This window comes from Mobula hypostoma, chromosome 1 (genome assembly GCF_963921235.1).
Source record: "Mobula hypostoma chromosome 1, sMobHyp1.1, whole genome shotgun sequence".
Taxonomy (NCBI): domain Eukaryota; kingdom Metazoa; phylum Chordata; class Chondrichthyes; order Myliobatiformes; family Myliobatidae; genus Mobula; species Mobula hypostoma.
Genome location: NC_086097.1, coordinates 15,825,966 through 15,845,451, shown reverse-complemented (window position 1 = coordinate 15,845,451; position 19,486 = coordinate 15,825,966). Strand labels below are relative to the sequence as shown.

General features: G+C 43.3%; 1 protein-coding gene across 4 annotated transcripts in view; it reads right to left on the bottom strand.

The window, feature by feature from the left end:
- The window catches only part of LOC134344293 (tandem C2 domains nuclear protein), a 104,643-nt gene extending 85,836 nt beyond the window's left edge, over nucleotides 1–18,807 (bottom strand). For 3 of the 4 annotated variants that reach the window (XM_063043829.1, XM_063043838.1, XM_063043855.1), the window contains exon 1: nucleotides 18,506–18,806. The gene's annotated coding sequence lies outside the window, so the exon portion shown is untranslated. Of the gene's footprint in view, nucleotides 1–18,505 lie in introns of all 4 variants that reach the window. The other variant, XM_063043847.1, reaches the window with a different exon arrangement.
- Nucleotides 18,808–19,486: the final 679 nt, after the last annotated feature.

The following is a 19,486-nucleotide window of genomic DNA, read 5'->3' as shown; positions in this document are numbered from 1 at the left end:
CTGGACTTGGAGGTGATTCGACGCAGTACAACTGAGCCAAGGAAGAGTTGAGGCGGAGCCTGGTCCCATCCCTGACTACGTGGAAGGATTTGAGGTTCAATTGATTTAAACGCTGGGCCGAATTGAAAAGGTCAGGTACAGGCCAAATCAAGAGGCGGGGCCCAGGCCCCAGAGCGTATCGAAGCAACAAACCCGGGTCCGAGATTGAGGAACGTTTGGACGAATTGAACGTGAAGCCAGATTGAAAAGGTCATGGTATCAGGGCCGGAGACAGGGGACAGGATGATTCAACTCGCTGCTCTGCAAAGTTTTCTTGGCTCCGTGCAGAACCGAGGCTGCAGCTTTGTGTCTCTGGATGGACTCTCTTTCATAAACTTCACTTCTGAATGCTATTTGCTTAGAAACACAGAAAACCTACAGCACAATACAGGCCCTTTGGCCCACAAAGCTGTGCTGAACATTTCCTCATATTAGAAATTACCTAGGGTTACCCATAGCCCTCTATTTTTCTGCGCTCCATGTATCCGTCCAGGAGTCTTTTAAAAGACCCCATCGTATCTGCCTCCACCACCATCGCCAGCAGCCCATTCCATGCACTCACCACTCTCTGCTTAAAAAGCTTACCTCTGACATCTCCTCTGTACCTACTTCCAAGCACCTTAAAACTGTGCACTCTCGTGTTAGCTACTTCAACCCTGGGAAAAAGCCTCTGACTATCCACACGATTAGTGCCTCTCATCATCTTATACACGTCTATCAGGTCACCTCTCATCCTCCTCCACTCCAAGGAGAAAAGACCAGGTTCACTCAACCTATTCTCATAAGGCATGCTCCCCAATCCAGCCAACATCCTTGTAAATCTCCTCTGCACCCTTCCTATGGTTTCCACGTCCTTCCTGTAGTGCGGCAACCAGAACTGAGCACTTGCTTACTTTTATTGTCCACACAATTTGTTTTTTTTTGCACATTGGGTGTTTGATGTTTTTTTTAAAAAAACGGTTATTTTGGGTTTCTTTGTGGCTACCTATAAGGAGATGAATCTCAAGGTTGTATATAGCATACATACTTTGAACTTTGAAAATCAAAGTCATAGGAAAAATCCTTCACGTGAATTCTAATCTCTGAAATTCACTACCTTAGATGTTGTGAAGAAAGGAGGTACTTAAGTAGGAGGTACATGTAATGTTGAAAGATGAGGGTCAATGGGATTTGGCACTACAGATGAGTTAGACTGGAGCAGATTAAACACGAGCACACTGATTGGAACAGCGGGATTAAAAGACAAATGTTCTGTCTGTTCATATCTTCTTCTGTTCCTCATAGGACTTATTGCCATTTAGCACCTTACACCAAAATTTTGACTTCTCTTCGAGTAGGTTTGGACTTTGTGCTGGGGAAACAGCACAGATGTATCGTAGAAGGGGAAATCTGGAGGGGACACGCAGTTAAGCAAGCTGCCGACAGTGACAGACCTTAAGGAGTGCTACCTTAGCATGATCCAGGGAAACTAGCAGAAATAAGTGATCTATCAAGAATTTATTCCAGCTGTGAAAATAACCACAGAAACTGTTCTGCTTTGTTACACGAGATTTAGCACCATTCTCGCCTTTAATTTCTGCTTAACAGCTTCTTACTTAAGGCTGATTTATACTTCTGCGTTAACTCAACGCCGTAACCTACGCAAGTGACCCACACACGTTGTGAGCATTTATACTTGTGCATTGGTGTGTCTGCATCGCTCTGCAATTCGGGCACATCGCACATGCGCACGCGCACACAGATGCCCGCGCAAGGCTTCATGGTCATGGTAGTCTTTCTCAGGGTAAAGATGTTTAAAACGAGTGTCTTTTTTCGTAAAAGCGAAATGTGTCCTCCATAATTTCAGAGGTCTGTAAAGCTTTATGGAAAGCATTGTAGTCAGAGTTCCTTCCCTGCCCTTCAGTCGGCCAATGGGAAGCTATCGCAGTGTAGGAGGAAATGCGATGCTACCAGGTGGACCAATGACAGTCGTTGTGGTCTGTGTTGCTGCAACACTCAGTTACATTTTGGGGGAGGTGCACGTCAGGCTACAGCGTAGAGATCCGCGTAGGCTCTGCGTAGGGTTCCCAGCGACACCGTACCTACTGCGTCAAGTTGACGCACAAGTATAAATCAGCCTTTACTCATCACATTAGGCCCATTGGGTCTGTGCTGGCTGTGTCCAGGACAATCCTATCGGTCCCATTTCCCTTATCTCCTTCAGCCCAGCTACATCCCCCTCACATGCCCATTAACTCCCTTTTGATTCCTTAACCACTCAGGGACAATTTACAGCAGCCAATTAACCTACTTGCACGTCTTTGGATGTGGGAGGAGCCCAGTGCAGCTTGTGGAAAGCCACACGGTTCTAAGGGCAGTGTGAAAACTCCCCAGTGTCAGGATTCATCCTGGCTCCCTAGAGGAGTAATACCCTCTGCACCATTATGCAAAATTGCACGAGGACGATCATAGAGTCAAAGAACAGCACAGCACAGAAGTAAGCCTTTTGGCCCACGTAGTCCTTGCCAAACTATTAGTCTGCCTAGTCCCATGGACCTGCACTGGGCCACAGCCCTCCATACCGTGCCCATCCATTTACAGTACTTTCCCAAATTTCTGTTAAGTGCTGAAATTGAACCCAGTTCCACTGGCAGCCAATTCCACACTCTCACCCAACATCCCCCCCCCGCCCCAAGTGAAGAAGCTCCCCCTTAGTTACCCCTTAAATATTTCTCTTCACCTTTATCCTATTCCCTCTAGTTCTAGTCTCACCCAACCTCAGTGGAAGCCTGTTTGCATTTATTCTATCTATACTGCTCATAATTTTGTATACCTTGATTAGATTAAATTTATTTATAAATCATGCATACATCTGATTTATTAATCATGTCAAAATCAAATGAATCAAATATTTCAAAATTGAACAGAAAATTTTAATTTGATTATAATTTTTCTGTTTTAATCACTCAAGAATGTTATAACTTTTGTGCAACCCAAGAAGTTAAGTACGAGCTTCTTCCTTCCTTGTATGCTACCAGTGACTGGGTTGACACAATCATGGTTGCTGGGCACCGTCGTCACTGAGTCACGAGGATACAGGACAGAATCAGGCTCTTGGCCTCCTGTCAATGCTGGTTAGGAGCCAAGGTCTAACTACAATCAATGCCAGGGAGATGAAATGCACGGCACAGCATATAGATTTTAGGCAAGGTCACAGCAAGCCAACTGTCACAATCCAAGCGATCTTTATATTTGCCCTAACTAATCACAACTTTCCTTAACCTAGTGCTCAATGTCTGTTTTTTCAAGGAGTCACGAGCCTAGACATTGTATCATTTAATGCAATGCTTTCACGTGTTGTGGAACAGCATTGTTTTGGAGTCTTCATCAGCAATTTCCAAAGATTGGTTCCTGGCTCTGGGAATATGGGTCAAACACCATGCAAAGCTTTTCCCAACGCACTGCACAACATTCTACAATCTGAGGCTCACGCTATTAGCAGAAGCAGGGAGCCTGTTTCAGTGTTCGTTGCAGAGGCTACGAATACTTAGTTACAGACACTTCCAGGTGCCCGAAGCCGGCCCCCTAGGCCTGTGTCGACGTAGTAGTAGTAGGAAGGTAGCTTCCTCACTTAGCTTTCCCATTTTAAACAACTGACCCAACTAAGACTGCCCAAACTAATACCCACAATCACCTCTAAAATCCTCTTAACCTCAATTCTTCCCTTCTATAAGACCCAATACAATATTCCCAGTGACTTCCAAGTCCTTTGAACATGAAGAAAACGAGCATTGACTATGTTTTAACAAGAAACTGCAAAGAGCTGTGAACACAGCTCAGTACATCATGGGAGTGAACCTCCCCAGATATTCTCTCTTCTTCCCCTTTCCTTCAGGCAGAAGATACAAAAGCCTTAAAGCACAGCCCACTGGGCTTTAAGGACAGCTGCTGTCCTGTTGGTAAAGAAAGCAAATGCAATGTTGGGATTTATTTCAAGGGGAATAGAATACAAAAGCAGAGAGATAATGCTGAGCAACACACATCAAAGTTGCTGGTGAATGCAGCAGGCCAGGCAGCAACGAAGGGTCTCGGCCTGAAACGTCGACTGCACCTCTTCCTACAGATGCTGCCTGGCCTGCTGCGTTCACCAGCAACTTTGATGTGTGTTGCTTGAATTTCCAGCATCCGCAGAATTCCTGTTGTTTGAGATAATGCTGAGCCTTTATAAGACACTAGTCAAGCCACACTTGAAGTACTGTCAATAATTTTGGGCCCCATATCTCAGAAAGGATGTGTTGTCATAGGAGAGAGTCCAGAGGTTCACGAGGATGATTCCAGGAATGAAGGAGTTAACATATGAGGAGCGAATGTTCAAAAGGACTAGATAAGGTGGATGTGGAGAGGATGCTTCCTATGGTGGGGGTGTCCAGAACTAGAGGGCACAACCTCAAAATTGAGGGGCAATGCTTTAGAACAGAGGCAAGGAGGATTTTTTTTTAAGCCAGAGAGTAGTGAATTGGTGGAACGTTCTGCCACAGACTGCAGTGGGGACCAAGCCCATGGGTATACTTGAGGCAGAAGTTGATAGCTTCCTGATCGGTCAGGGCAAAGGATGTGGTGAGAAGGCAGGTGTATGGGGTTGACTGGGATCTGGGATCAGCCATGATGGAATGGTGGAGCAGACTCAATGGGCTGAATGGCCTAATTCTGCTCCTATGTCTTATGGTCTTCTAGTTATCAGACTCCTGAATGAACATTTTATTGTACAAGAGGTCCAAAGTACATTTATTAACAAAGTATGTTACTGTATACAACCTTGAGATTCATCTCCTAACAGACAGCCACAAAACAAAGAAACCCAATGGAACCCACTAAAAAAGACTGTCATATACCCAATGTGCAGGAAAAAAAACGAATGTTGCAAACAATAAAAGTAAGCAAACAACATTCAGAACTGAAGTTCATGAAAATGAGCTTCACATCTCTTGGCCTTACAATCTACCTCATTATGATTTTGTACTTTATCATTCACCTGCACCACACTCTTTTGATAGCTTTTAAAATTCAAGCTATTTAAATGTTTATTTTGCTTTTATATCATCTCAATGTGTACTTAAGAATGTATAAATAATTGTAGTTTTATCCATATAAAAAAATGGAAAAGGTTATATGTGTGAAAAAAGTACATGATAATTGTGAACTCCTTATTCAAATAAAAATAAAATTAAAAAAAAAATTCATTCTGCATTGTTATTGTTTTGTTTTCTTCATGCTCAATGCACCGTGTAATGATCTGATCTGTATAAACAGTGTGCAAGACAAGCTTTTCACTGCATCTTGTACTAATACCAATGCACAATGCTGCCTCTTCTGACCATCTTGATCGACTCACAATGAATGTGTGTTATTTCTTTCTGGCAAGTCATTTGAAGTGAGTTTTCACCAGTAGAGAATGCCAAAGGCAGCTATTGAAGTCTGCGAGTGCTCACTGGTGCAAAACATGAGAACAGCCTGTGCGAATTAAGTGCCTCTAGGTCTGCTGGCACGTTGAACAGCCTGACGCTCGGCACCTGTGGCTAGCCCACACACTGGAACTGAGACACTACCTGATTAGTTTCAACATGTCTTGAAGTTCCACATTGAAACTCCGCTCAGCTCCAATGGGAAGGAGTAAGTGAAAGCCAGCTAATTTAGATCTTTTGATGAAGGGTCTCGGTGCAACGCATCAACTGTTTATTCATTTTCATGGATGTTGCCTGACCTGCTGAGCTCCTCCAGCATTTCATGTGTGTTGCTTTGGGTTTTCAGCATCTGCAGACTTTCTCATGTTTATAATTTAGATTAGTTTGAAAACCAAAAAAGCACAAGTCACACTGTCCCTATAATAGGCACAACCAAAGGTTTTAGGAAAAGGTCACCTACACCATTCAGATGCCATTTACAACAATATTAAGGCTGGGTGACAAGAAAAAAGGAGGGTGCAGTATCCTTCTGAAGGGTCTCAGGCCAAAACATCAACATTTATTCCCCTCCATAGTTGCTGACTGACTTGCTGAGCTGCTCCAGCATTTTGTGCATACGCTTCATTTTCCAGGATCGTTTCTGTATACGAGGCCGCAGCATGGCCTGATAGAAGTATACAAGTTCTTGAAGACACAGATGAGTAGATGGTCAGAATCTTTCTCCCCACAGTAACCAAAGAGGGCATTGGTTTAAGGTAAGAGGTAAGAAACATGAAGCATACGCTAGGGTCCGCTTTTGCTAAGAACACAGACAGTGGTTGACATTTGGAATTCACTGCCAGATGAGTGGATGCAATCAGTACAATTTCTATGCTTAAGGAGCAATTGGACAGACACTTAAGTGGGAGAAGTGTAAAAATGTTTGTTCTAATGTGTTCAATGGTTGGCCAAAATGGTAACCATGCCATTTTACTCTAGGAGTCTACATGGGATCCGTTTGACAGGCTAGAAGAGTGACATAATATGGTGGGCCAAAGAGCCTTTTTCTGTACTGTTACCCGGATGACTGAGGGATCATCTCCTAGAGAGAGTACGAGCACTTACATATCTGTTGTCAGGGACAGCAACCCAATTTCCATTTACGTTCCTCCTGTAAATGGAAAAATAAAGCTAAACATTGACACAAGAGGTACTGCAGACACTGGAAATCTAAAGCAACACCCACAATGTGCTGGAGGAGCTCAGCAGGTCAGACAGCATCCACGATGAGCATAAACAGTCAATGTTTCGGGCCGAGACCCTTCATCAGGACTAGAAAAGGGGGAATAAGTCAGAATAAAATGGGTGAAGGGGAGGAAGAAGTACAAGGTGGCAGGTGGTAGGTGACCAGGAGAGGGGGACAGGATGAAGTATACAGCCGGGAAGTTGATTGAAATAATCCAACTTTGATCAAACATTTGGCTAAAGAGCTGACATTAAGGTAGAGCTTACAGGTGGTCACAAGGTGCAAAATAAGAATCAAGTTTCACAAGAAAACTCCAAAAATAGATTGAAGCAGCTGGAGGCACCGACAACTGTAAACGTCAAATACACTTCAAAGAAAGGGTAATGGCTGAAAGGAAAGCAAAACTCGGGGCTTTAAAAAAAGCGATTGTAGTGTGCAGAAAGTTGAACTCTTAACTTTACTAGTTTAATAGATTTTTTAAAAATAGAGTGTTAAATGGGTAATCAGGCTCTTCACGAGGAAGGCAAGGTCAATGAATTGTAGTAATGCATTATGGACATTGTTGGTAAATTTTTTACTGGAACAACGGGAAACCAGAGAACAAAAACAAATTGATGAACTAAGCCAAAACAATCTTCAGATGCTCTCTGAGATCAGTAAATTTTGGAAGAGTGCCGCATATTGCTTTTCCTCGCAATCTTTGGAGTTGGGCAACATGGTGCCTGTTACCCACCTGCCCGTTGAAGAGAGGAGGTGACTCCACAGTGGACCCGGTGAGGGTGGCAAGGTCCCCTCCCAGGATCCCATCAGCCTTTGCTGCTTTTTTGATGAACTGATTTATTAAATTCATAATTTATCAAAATGAAATTTGAACTCAACAGGTTTTCATCAGTTGACTGAACAAGATTAAGAACTTCTTTTCTCATCATATAGCATTTTTATTTAAAAGTTTATCTGGAACTACTGCTTCACTCTCCTCCTATAATCCCATATCACAATCATTAGCTCAGTAACGTACTGCTTAGCACAACACTTTAGAGTACAGGCGACTGCGGTTCAATTCCTGCCGCTGCGTATAAGGAGTTTGTACGTTCTCCCCGTGACCATGTGGGTTTTCTCCTGGTTCTCCAGTTTCCTCCCACAATCCAAAGACGTACCAATTGGTAGGTTAATTGGGCATTGTAAATTGTCCCGTGATTAGGCAAGGGTTAAATCAGGTGATTGCTGGGTGGCGTGGCTCGAAGGGCCAAAAAGGCCTATTCTGCGCTGTATCTCAATAAACAAACAAACAAACAAACAAACTCAAATATACTCAAGCTTGCCAAATTCTTGTGATTTCTCTTTAATCATTTGTGCTGTACTCTCCTCTCAATACCCAGTGACTCAAAGAATGGGAAAAACACTAGTACAAAATCAAAAGCTATCTAGTCAGTCACCAGCACAAAGCTTCAAACTGCTGGGACGTCCCAACCCTAACTCGACTATATCTGAGACCATGTGGGAAAGCACTCCTCCCAAGTGGAGTCATTCAGATCTCCCAGCATTTCTACGGGATACGAAGAAAAGCAACATGAAATCCACCCTTCTCCTGAAGGTCTGTAATACTACAGGGTATATTGTACAATTTCTACTGAATTTAAAACACAGATTCAGAAAAAAGCTTGTCCAGTCCTATACATTTTATTGAATCTGAGCCATGCTACTATTAAATGTGTGGACATTGCATACCGCATGGACTAGACATGTATCTGGAAGATGAAGGGGTGATCAAAGATAATTAAAGCTTTGAATTGTAAGCACCATTGAAGATTTAGCAGATAGAAAGTACCAGGAGACAGTTTGTACTGAGGTTTGAGGAGATCCCCAGAGAGGGAACTGTACCTAGGTGGTAACGATAGGGACTTATAGACAGCGATGCAGTGGGGCTTGCACATGAGGGATAAAAAGTAGAGAAGGCAACAAAAAAAATGAAGAGATAAAAGAAAGTTTATTCATTCTATGCATTTTGTCCATATTGCGTCAGCAGTCATCGGTACTTTAGACGTTCTGAGAAAGTTTTCAGAAGCAGTTTGCCCAAGTACTTTATATTCACTCAACAATACCACTGATATCCTGCACATAATGGATACTTGAGCAGTAATCTTATCAGAGAATTCAACTGACGTCAAGCCATACAAACAAAGCAATGAGAACGGTCAACAGAATCCTGAAGAACAATTACAGTTTAGATTTCCTCTTGACTTCTGCCCGAAAGCATTATCAATTGTTACTTTGATAACAGTTGTGACTCAATAAGAGGCTAACTTGCCTGCGAGGGAGGAGCCTGTGACCTCAAAAATTGCTGCAGATACCCTGATGGAGTGCTCTGTTGTTGATGGTTGGTGGTTTCGGGTCAATTGTTAAACTGAAGTCTAATCTAGTTCCACAGGTGGGCAAAACAAAATGCCCCAAGGCACAAAGTTACAGTATAGAAACAGGCCTTTCAGCCCAACTTCTCCATAACTAACAGGGTGAGTCCCATTTGGCTTTCTTTAGCCCATAACACTTTTTTTCCAAGGAGAGGACACAATTTTCTCTGGACTGATGAAAGGTCTCGACCTGAAACATCAAATGTCCACTGTCCTCCACAGACTGGGGGACCAATTTGTCCAGCAACTTTGCTCCATTGGCAACTGGGAGGATTTCCCGGTGGCCAACCATTTTATTTCCATTCTCCATTCCCATTCCAACATGACCTCCTCTACTGGCATAATGAGGCTACTTTCAGTTTGGAGGAGCAACACCTCATATTCTGTTTGGGTAGCCTCCAAACTTACGGCATGAACATCGGTTTCTCCAACTTCCGGTAATTTCTCCTCCCCCTCTATACTCTTCTCCTCATCTGCCTATTACTCTCCCCCTCTGGATCCCCTTATCCTTTCCTTTCTTCCATGGTCCACTCCCCCCCCCAATCAGATTCCTTCTTCTTCAGCCCTTTACCTCTTCCACCAATCACCTCAGTACTTGTGACTTCATTCTCCCTCACCCACACTCCCACCTAACTTCCCTCTTGCCGGCTTCACTTATCACCTTCCATCTTGTACTCCTTCTACCTCCTCACCTCCTTATTCTGGCTTCTTCCCCCCTTTCTTTCCAGTCCCAATGAAGGGTCTCGGCCCAAAATGGCAACTGTTTATTGCTCTCTGTAGATGCTGCCTGACCTGCCAAGTTCCTCCAGTATTTTGTGTTACTCTGGATTTCCAGCATCTGCAGAATCTTATATTTATTACTCCTCCACATAATGGTTCTGCGCATTTTTTGCGAGCAAAATCTCATTCGTAGCTAAGAGGCTGGAGGAATGACTTAAATATTACCTCACAGATCAGATGTGCTATTGTAGGGAATTCTCTGGATGTCAGATAGGCACACATCTGGCCTCGTGTCCAACCTATAGGCTTAGATTCTACATCTGACCTCTTAATATTATGCCAGCCATAGCTGGCAAACCCATTGTGGCACCATTAACTTGAATTGGCCTGCTATCCAATTAAATATGTAAGCTTACCTAAGTTTATCTACATTACCGGGTATTTATGTTCTAACTTGCAGAAGCATAGGAAAATTAAAATTGTAAAAAATGGTCAAAATAAAATCTATGTTATTTTTGTAGGAATCCCAACAGAGTAGTGCCTCAGGATGTAACAGTCAGAGGCCTGGTTCCTCAAATAGCCCATTTGTTGGAGGCCTCACAGCAGTGAGATAATCAAGATCGTGCACAAGCACTGAGTTGGAGTGGGAGCAACCCATCACATTTGGTACTACAAACATACGAATACCGTTGACTAAGATTATTGTCTTATACAACAGGGTGCCTTCAAATTCCTTGTCTGCATGTAGCTCACAGAGTAAAGAGTCTGGTAATAAGAAATACAACAGTGAATGCAGAACTGTGCAAAGATCGAGGACATCTTCAAAAGGTACCTCAAAAAGGTAGCATCCATCACTCAGGATCACCACCACCCAGGACATGCCCTCTTCTCATTGCTACCATCAAGGAGGAGGTACAGAAGCCTGAAGATACACACTTAACATTGTAGAAACAGCTTCTGCCCCTCTGCCATCAGGTTTCTGAATGGACATTGAACACATGAACACTACCTCACTACTTAATTAATGTACATAAATATATTTTTCTTATTGTAGTTCATAGTATATGTTATTTATTGCACTGTAATGCTGCCACAAAACAAATGTGAAGACATACTGTATGTTAGTGATATTAAACTTGATTCTGATTGAGGTGTAACCTGGAGCAGTCTAATTTAAAAAAGTACTAATGCAATGATAGCAGAATAACAGGGTTAGAAGTATGTGTACAATGTGGTAACGCCACCAAGGAAGGGAATGTTAGAGGTGATTGGTTACAGAGTTTGTGGAAGAAACTGCCCCTATGTCTTGAGTTTCAGATTTCAAGAACAAGAAAACCTGTTGAAGAGTCTCAGCCCAAAATGTCGACTGTTAATTCATTTCCATAGATGCTGCCTGAGCTGCCGAGTTCCTGCAGCATTTTGTGTGTGTTTCTCTGGATTTCCAGCACCTGTAGAATCTTGTGGTTATGAGATAACTATTGAAGTAATCCACTCCTAAAGTGGCACCAGCAGGAGTTGGACTCTTGTGAAATGTACCAGCAAACCACTCAGTTCAAGAGCAATTAGGAAAAACAATAGTTCTTCAAGATCATTGAAGATCTTCATTACAGTAGAATGCTTTTTAAAACACATTAACATGAGTCTTTCCACAACAAAAGGCAATTTTTTTTATTCACTCACAGGACATGGCAAATCTACTGTTAATTCTCCATCCCTAATTGTCCTTGAATTGAGCAGTTTACTGGACCGTTTCGTAAGGAACTCAAGTTCAAACATATTGACGTGAGTCTGCAGTCATATTTAGGTCAGACTGACTAAGAACAGCAGTTTTTCCTCCCTAAAGGACTTCAGTGAATCTGATGGGTTACTTAGTGACATTCTGAACGTTTTATCATCACCACTCAACATTCCGGTTCCACTTAATTTTTTAAAATGAACTTATTTCCTTTTCTACCACAATGGGATTGATTTTTTGTAAATCGACTCACAAGAATCACCAATGCTGTGATGACTCCACGACAAGAGACAGCTAGTTAAATTTGTTATTTATTTAGTTATCATCATTAATGTCCTTGCTAATCTTTGGAGGTGGGGTGGAGACACAAAGGAGGTACAAGGCACTCCTTTGCTCCGCGAGCCTGCAGGTCACCCTTGGGCAAGGCGTAGCACCTGCTTAGTCCCCAGTCAAGGTCACATGAAGCCATTGGAGCAAGTGGAGGATGGTTGTCTCAGCAGCTGGTGCATATCACAAGTCCTTGGTTATTTGACCACTGACGACAGGCAGACAGTCTCCAAAGAGTATTGATAATTGCTGGGGTCACCCATCTTGTAAAGACACTGCCCAGAAGCCAGCAATAGTGAACCCATTTCTGTAGAAAAAATTGCCAAGAACAATCACGGTCATGGAAAGACCACGATCGCCCACGTCATACGACATCGCACATAACCAATGAATGAATCTTCAACCACAGTCATAAGATGAAGGATAGTTTAAAGTCCAAAAAACAAATAATTTCCACTTTTTTAATACTTCAGAAAATAAATAAAATGAGTTTCATGTAGGTTTCTGATTTTAACTGTCAGCATTTCTCCTTCATTATTTTTAACTCAGACTAATTTATATTAAGTCACCAATTGGTTGTTCCATCATGGGACAATGGCCAATGAAATGCCACGAGCACAGCAGCCTCAATACTTGAGTTAATTGCAAGCAATTAGGGAGACTGCTGGCCAGAACTTCAATTGTTTTCTCTCCCTACAGATGCTGACTGTCCTGTTGATTACCTGTGGTGTTTCAAAGTTCAAAGCAAATTTATTATCAAAGTACGCATATGTCACCATATACAACACTGAGATTCATTTTCTTGCAAGCATTCGCAGAAAGAGATACCATAGAATCAATGAAAAGCTGCACACGTCAGAGACGGCCAAATGACCAATGTGCAAAAGACAATGATCAATGCAAGTACAAAAAGAAAAGATAAATAAATAAATAACATGCAACAATTATCAAGAACAGGAGCTGTAGAGTCCTTAAGAGTGAGACCATAGGTTGAGGAATCAGTTCAGTGTTGGGGTGATATAAGATACCCCCTCTGGTTCAAGACCCTGATGATTGAGGGGTAATAACCATTCCTGAACCTGGAGGTGTGGGACTGCAGCCTTCTGTACCTCCTTCCTGATGTCAGCAGTGAGAAGGAAACAAGGTCTGGATGCTTTTGTTTTCATTTCAGATTTCCAACAGGATTTTGCTTGTCTTAGAATGCATGAGTTTGACTTATTTATTTTCATTAGGCTTGCTTCACACCATTAAAAGCTGCATCATGCGATTCTTAATTGCCCAGATACACTCCAATTCTATCCCCCTGTCACCTTCACCCTTCTGCTTCACAAATACTTCCTATAAAAATATTGATAATGGCATCTAAATCATTTCTGTGGGGGCCATGATGAACAAAGGGATTAATAGTGCACCTCCTTATTTGGGGGGAATTCAAGGCTAGGAAAGGAACAGGTGAATTACACAAATTAGATACAGAAGCAAGTGCAACAGGTGAAGAAAAGTTTATTGAATGGGGGAAAAAAGGAAGAAAACTTGCAGAAGATGGTTTTATTTAAGTGTGCAGAGTGTGTTTTCACAATTCCTGTTTTTTTTCTCTGAGTATCCACATTAAATGTGCATAACGCTGATTATTAAACGAAACGAGCTTAGGAGGGATGATGGTACCTAACGGCGACTCCTTTCCTTGCATCTTCAGAAACAGCTTTATTTCCACCTTTATTATCTTTATTTTTCCCTTCCAGTGTTCTTTTGAAGACCCTGACCTGGAGTTACACGCAGGCTTCGGTTCTTTGTGGGAACGGGACCAGTTCTCCGGGTTCCATGACTGGTCGCTATTCGACATGCCAAGGGTTTTGCCTGAGAGTCTCACTCGTGTTTGGAAGCCTAAGATCTTAGGGCTCTGGAGACGGGCGGATCGAGAGTCAATGTCACGGCAGGAGACCCGTGTGTCGACGCGGAGATCGGAAAATCTTCCGCCGTGGGCCCAAAGACCTGATCTCTCTGCGATCTTTGGACACAGAGCTCGGAAAAAGCGATGAAACAGACTTTCAACATCGTAAACCAGCGGGTTGTTGTTACGTCTCCCGTTCGCTGTGAAAATGGGGGACACCTCCCTCTCTCTTGCCAGGTAGAGAGAGAGAACCTGTGGTTTGTCGAATGTCGGATGAAATGTGAAGCCTTTGGGGTAGCTGTCATCTGTGTCTTTGCTATTGCTTAGCACACACTTGGGCTCGGTGACGGTACTGATCTGCTTTTTTTTTGCTGGTGGGGGGAGGTTACTACCGCTTACGCGCAGAAGGGGGGAACTGGGGAGGGACTTTGGGGCTTTTACGTTTAAATGTCGTTCATTATTGGGGAGCTTCTCTGTTTTCGTGGATGTTTGCGAAGACAATACATTTCAGGATGTATATTGTATACATTTCTGACATTAAATTCGACCTTTGAACCTTTGAACTTCCTATGCAATTAAATGCTAACCTTTATAGAAGGGGCTCAGGGCTAAGTACCCTGACTGGTCAAACAAATCAGTTAAGGAAACAGCAATAAAGAATCCTGCTACATCTGTGTGCGACAGTATTGAAAGACAGAGATAGAGGACCTTCATTGCTGACCTAAGCGCCAGCGGGCATAACAGGCAGTCAGTAAGTACATTTATAGAAGAAGAACATTCGGAAATTAGCTTTGTTTGTCACAGGGACATCGAAACATACAGTGAAATGAGTTGTTTTGTGTCAGATCGAATCAGTGAGGATCGTGCTGCGCAGTCGGCAAGTGTCGCCCTGCTTAGAAACACAATGGCACAGTGTTCCATGGCTTTCAATGTGGAGTACATTTGCAAAAATTCAAATCCGATAGTAGCTGCACTGGAACTAAATTCTTTTCTTTTTTAAAGTGGAACTGAAATAAAACTATCAGATTGTCATTAATGACCGCAGCTTACTAACCCTAACCATACGTCCTGACTGGAGCACCCAGAGGAAACCCACACGGTCACACAAAGTGGTGGGAATTGAACCCCAAATGGTGATCTCTGGCACTGTAATAGCACTCTACCGTGCCACCCTTTTCGCATTGGATACAGTTTGCTTCAAGAGCGCAAATGCAAGAAGTCCATGATCCCCCTGAAATCAAAAATGTGATCCTGAATTTGTGAGGAGAGGAACGTCACTATTTCCAACAATTAGTCATTTGTAGCAATACTGGTCCATCGCAGTTTGCTGGCATTTTGTTTTTAAAATATACATCACAATAATTTGTTGCCATTTCTCCAGCAAATTCTGGGACAATGTACAACGTTAATACAACTACCACTATTTTTTTTTGCCAGCAGAGATATTACTAATCATGTTAGTGATTAAACTTGCCATGATTATGGAAAATACAAGGGAAGAAGACTGACATTTTATAGACATAAAAGATTCTGCAGACGCTGGAAACCCAGAGTAACGCACAAAGTGCTGGAGGAACTCAGCAGGTCAGAGAGCGTCTACAGTGGGGAATAAACAGTTGACATTTTGGGCTGAACCCTTCATCAGGAGTGGAAAGGAAGAGGGAAGAAGACAGAATAAGTGAGGGGAGGGGAAGGAAAACAAGCTAGAAGGTGATAGGTGAAGCCAGATGGGTGGGGAAGGGGGGGGTTGATCTAAGAAGCTGGGTGGTGGACAGGTGGAAAAGGTAAAGGACTGGAGAAGGAATATGATAGGAGAGCAGAACACGAGAGGCAGGGAAGAAGAAGAGCACCGGGAAAGTGATAATCAGGCAAGGAGAAGTGATAAGAAGGCTGGAGTGGGGAATTGAGAAAGAGGGAAGGGGAGGGGAATAAATTCCTGGAAGTTGAAGAAATTGTTGCAGAAATTGAAGTTGAGATATTTATAATCAGGTTTTCTTAGGTTAAGAACCACCTGCTTTCAATGACATTACTAATACATCTAACTGGAGAGGGGGAAAAATCAGACTGTACATTAGGAGTAACAGAGGCCTTTTCCCCCATCCACTCAGTCAAATACTGCTTTAGTTGGCAGTAACTCACAGTGGAGTGGCAACCACTCGAAGCCTTAAAAACTACTTGTCCACTACATAACAACTGAAATTATTATTGTGTGCAGTTGACTGCTTTTGGAAGGGTCATGTGAGCATTTTTAATAATCATGGGAAGGGGCAGAAGACGCACACACACACAAAACCTCAGGTTAAACTATTTTACTTAAAGTGACACGTGAGGAAATCTGTGAAATGCCCTTTCAGCCTACTAAACTCTACAGCCTACTCAGCCTGCACTCCTTCTGTAGTTAATCTTTTTTAAAAAAACACAAGGAGACCAAATTATGCACAACTGTAACAAAGTCTGTTTCAACCAGACTTAATAATTGTAGTAATTTGGCTTAACACACAGCAAATATTGTATGTCAATCTCTTATCTAGTCAATGCATCTTTTTATTCTACCATCACCTTCATACAACCCCCTACTTCTGTCTGGTCACATCTCTTGCCCCTATATTTAAAGTTTCCTCAGAATTTCACCCTGACCCCACTATCTCCCCCCCCCCCGCCCCTTGCCTCTCACTGAACACCCAGCTCCTCTCTCCAACACTTAATGAAGTATTTGAGAAATATCCTACACAGAGTTATTGCTGCTACTGATAGGCTAATCTCAGCGAGGGCCTCCTTTTCTTCACTGTGAATTAGGCTGGCTTTCCGGGCTAATGAAAACTCCTATTGACTGTTGCAGAGTTTGGGGAAGCATTCACCCAGGCAACCAGCAGCAAGGGAATGTTCCGTTAACGTGGAACCAACACCCCCCTGCAGGCAGCCAGGACAAAAGACGTACAGTGTACAAACCAGCAGCACTGGGGAACAATGAAGACTCGAGAGCTATACCTTTGCCCGGCAGAGTAGAATATTACCTGCTCACGACCATTAGCTACTCATTAATGGAGAGAAGGCAGGAGAATGAAGTGGAGGGATAATAAATTAACCCTCCATGGATGGAGCAGACTTTATGGGCCAAATGGCCTAATTCTGCTCCCATGTCTTATGAACACAAGACACTGTAGAGTTGAGAACACAGCTCAGCACATTACTGCTTCCCACTTCTCACAGCCAGCTTAATCAAAGACCCCCGCCGCCCCCCCCAGACATTCTCTCCTCTCCCTCTCCCCCTGCTAGTGACAGAATATACAAAACCCTGAAAGTGCATACTGCCAGGCTCAAGGAGAGCTTTCAGACACAAGAGTATTGAAACGTTCCCTGTATTGTGAGATGGGCTCCAGCTACCTCATTATGACCTTTCACCTTACTATCGCCTTCAGCTGTGCCTTACGTTAACTGGTAACACCCGATTCTGCATTCTGTTGTTGCTTTCCTTTGCGCTTTCTCAAAGCACTAAGGTGGTGATATGATATGTATGCATGGCATGCAAGACAAAGATCTTCAGTGCATGTGACAATAATAAACCAACGTACCTGGTCCTTTCATACACACGGCTGCCTGGGAGGATTCACCAGCATGACATCCCTAAAATATTAATCTCACCCTTCTCTCCCCAGAAAAGGAACTTAGTTTTGTTCTATACACTTTGAAACATTTGGCCCATGGGTACAACTGGTACCAAGTACCTGGATGAACTTGTTCAGCAATATGGCATGATCATTGCAAAAATGGGGACACCAACACCCCCCAAAGGGATACTCTCGTGATTCATCAGGGCTGACACCAAATGTCAGCAGGCACCAGGTATGGAGATGCCAAGCTGAATTAGTCACAGAGTAGACAGCACACAAACAGGCCCTTTGGCCCATCCAGTCTGCACCAAACTATAATTCAACCTCGTCCCCATGACTACCACCTGGACCACACCCCTCCCAAACTTCTCTTAGACGTTACAGATGCACCCACAACACCACTTCCACTGGTTGCTGGTTCCACAAATTCACCACCCTCTGAACCCCTCATGTTCCCCTTAAACATTTCTCCTTTTACCCTTAACCCTAGTTCTAGTCTCACCCTACCTCAGTGGGGGGGGGGAACCTGCTTGATTTGCCCCTCATCATTCTATATACCTCTAACAAATCTCCCCTCATCTCCTACTCTCCAGGAAATAAAGTCCTAACCTATTCAACCCTTCCCTATAACCCCGATTCTCAAATCTAACCGTGAGCTCGCTTAAAATTCTAGTTTGGTCCCAGCAGGTGCTGCCTAACAACACTGTATTATCACCATATTCTGCTTTGATTTTTAATTTCCCCCGCATTGATTTACACTTTACACTTGAATCTTCAATCCCACAACAAGGGGACCAACTTTTAAAACTAGAAATAAACTAAGGAAGTTCTCAGAGAAAGCAACACTCACAACACGCTGGAGGAACTCAGCAGGTCGCAGAGAAACATTTGAGAGAAGATGCCGGTCTGGGTCCTCCCCGACAAAAGCTACAAGACGACCACTTTTAAGAGAAGTTATGAGAGAGCTAGTTTGCTGCACTGAACTAGGAGACGTACCTTATGCTGGTCGGTCGAACTTGTCCAAGTCCCGGAATGTTCTGTACGTTCAGTGGGAATCAATCACACACACACTCTTTCATACCGGTCACAGGCACAGGTGGACACTAACCTGGCTCCACGAAGACTGCCTTTGAAACAATGTACAGTTGCTTTGATGATCAAGATTTTAAACTTGGGAGGAGGGTCGTTAAACTTTTCAGGTCAGCTTCCCCAGATCCTGTAGGAGTTTAGATTTGTCTCGCTTTCCGGTACGGGCAGCCGTTATGTGGAAGCTGCAATCACAGACCTGGTCCTCTTCCCCATTCCGGCACCCCGGTGACCGTTCCTTTGCCGGGCCTCATTCCTCCTCCCGGAGTTCAGCAATTTACACACTCCTTACGACAACTGGTAATCTTCGTCTCATCGGCGACAGAATAAAGGAGCCCGCTGGGTCCTAAAGCTCCTCGTAGTTACGTACCGCGGACCTATTAACCCTTCTAGTGCCAGACACTGCCGCTTTGCAAACTTGCGACCCATAAATATCAAAATAATCATTTTGATAGACAACTCAGCCAACATATCCAATTTATATACTTTCTAATTTGCAAGCAAATGAAAAATAGATGGCCCAACCTTTCAAATTAATGTCGACAATCTCCAGCAAGTATTTTGTGCAACGCGCACAAACGGCTGGAGGAACTCAGCGGCTCAGACAGCATCTGTGGAGAGAAATCATCAGTCGGCATTTTGCGCCAAGACCCTTCGATCACTGGCCCTGTGGATTTACCTTCAGAGATGCCGCCTGACCTGCTGAGTGTCTCCAGCATTTAGTGCGTGTTGCCCAGATTTCCAACATCTACAACTTGGGCCTCCAAATATCTTATTCATTTGCGCAGTAAATGTCATTATTTAAAAAAATATATAATTGCAAAGCACCGTGAATACTGAATTCGGAGCTAGTTTATATTAAAAAAAAACTTTTCTATTAGTATTTTCCATCAGAGCATAATAAATGGCACAATAGATAGAGTTGCTGCCTCACAGTTCGATTGACTCCAGTGTGATCCTCTCAGGTGCTGTCCGTGTGGAGTTTGCATGTTCTCCCATTGAC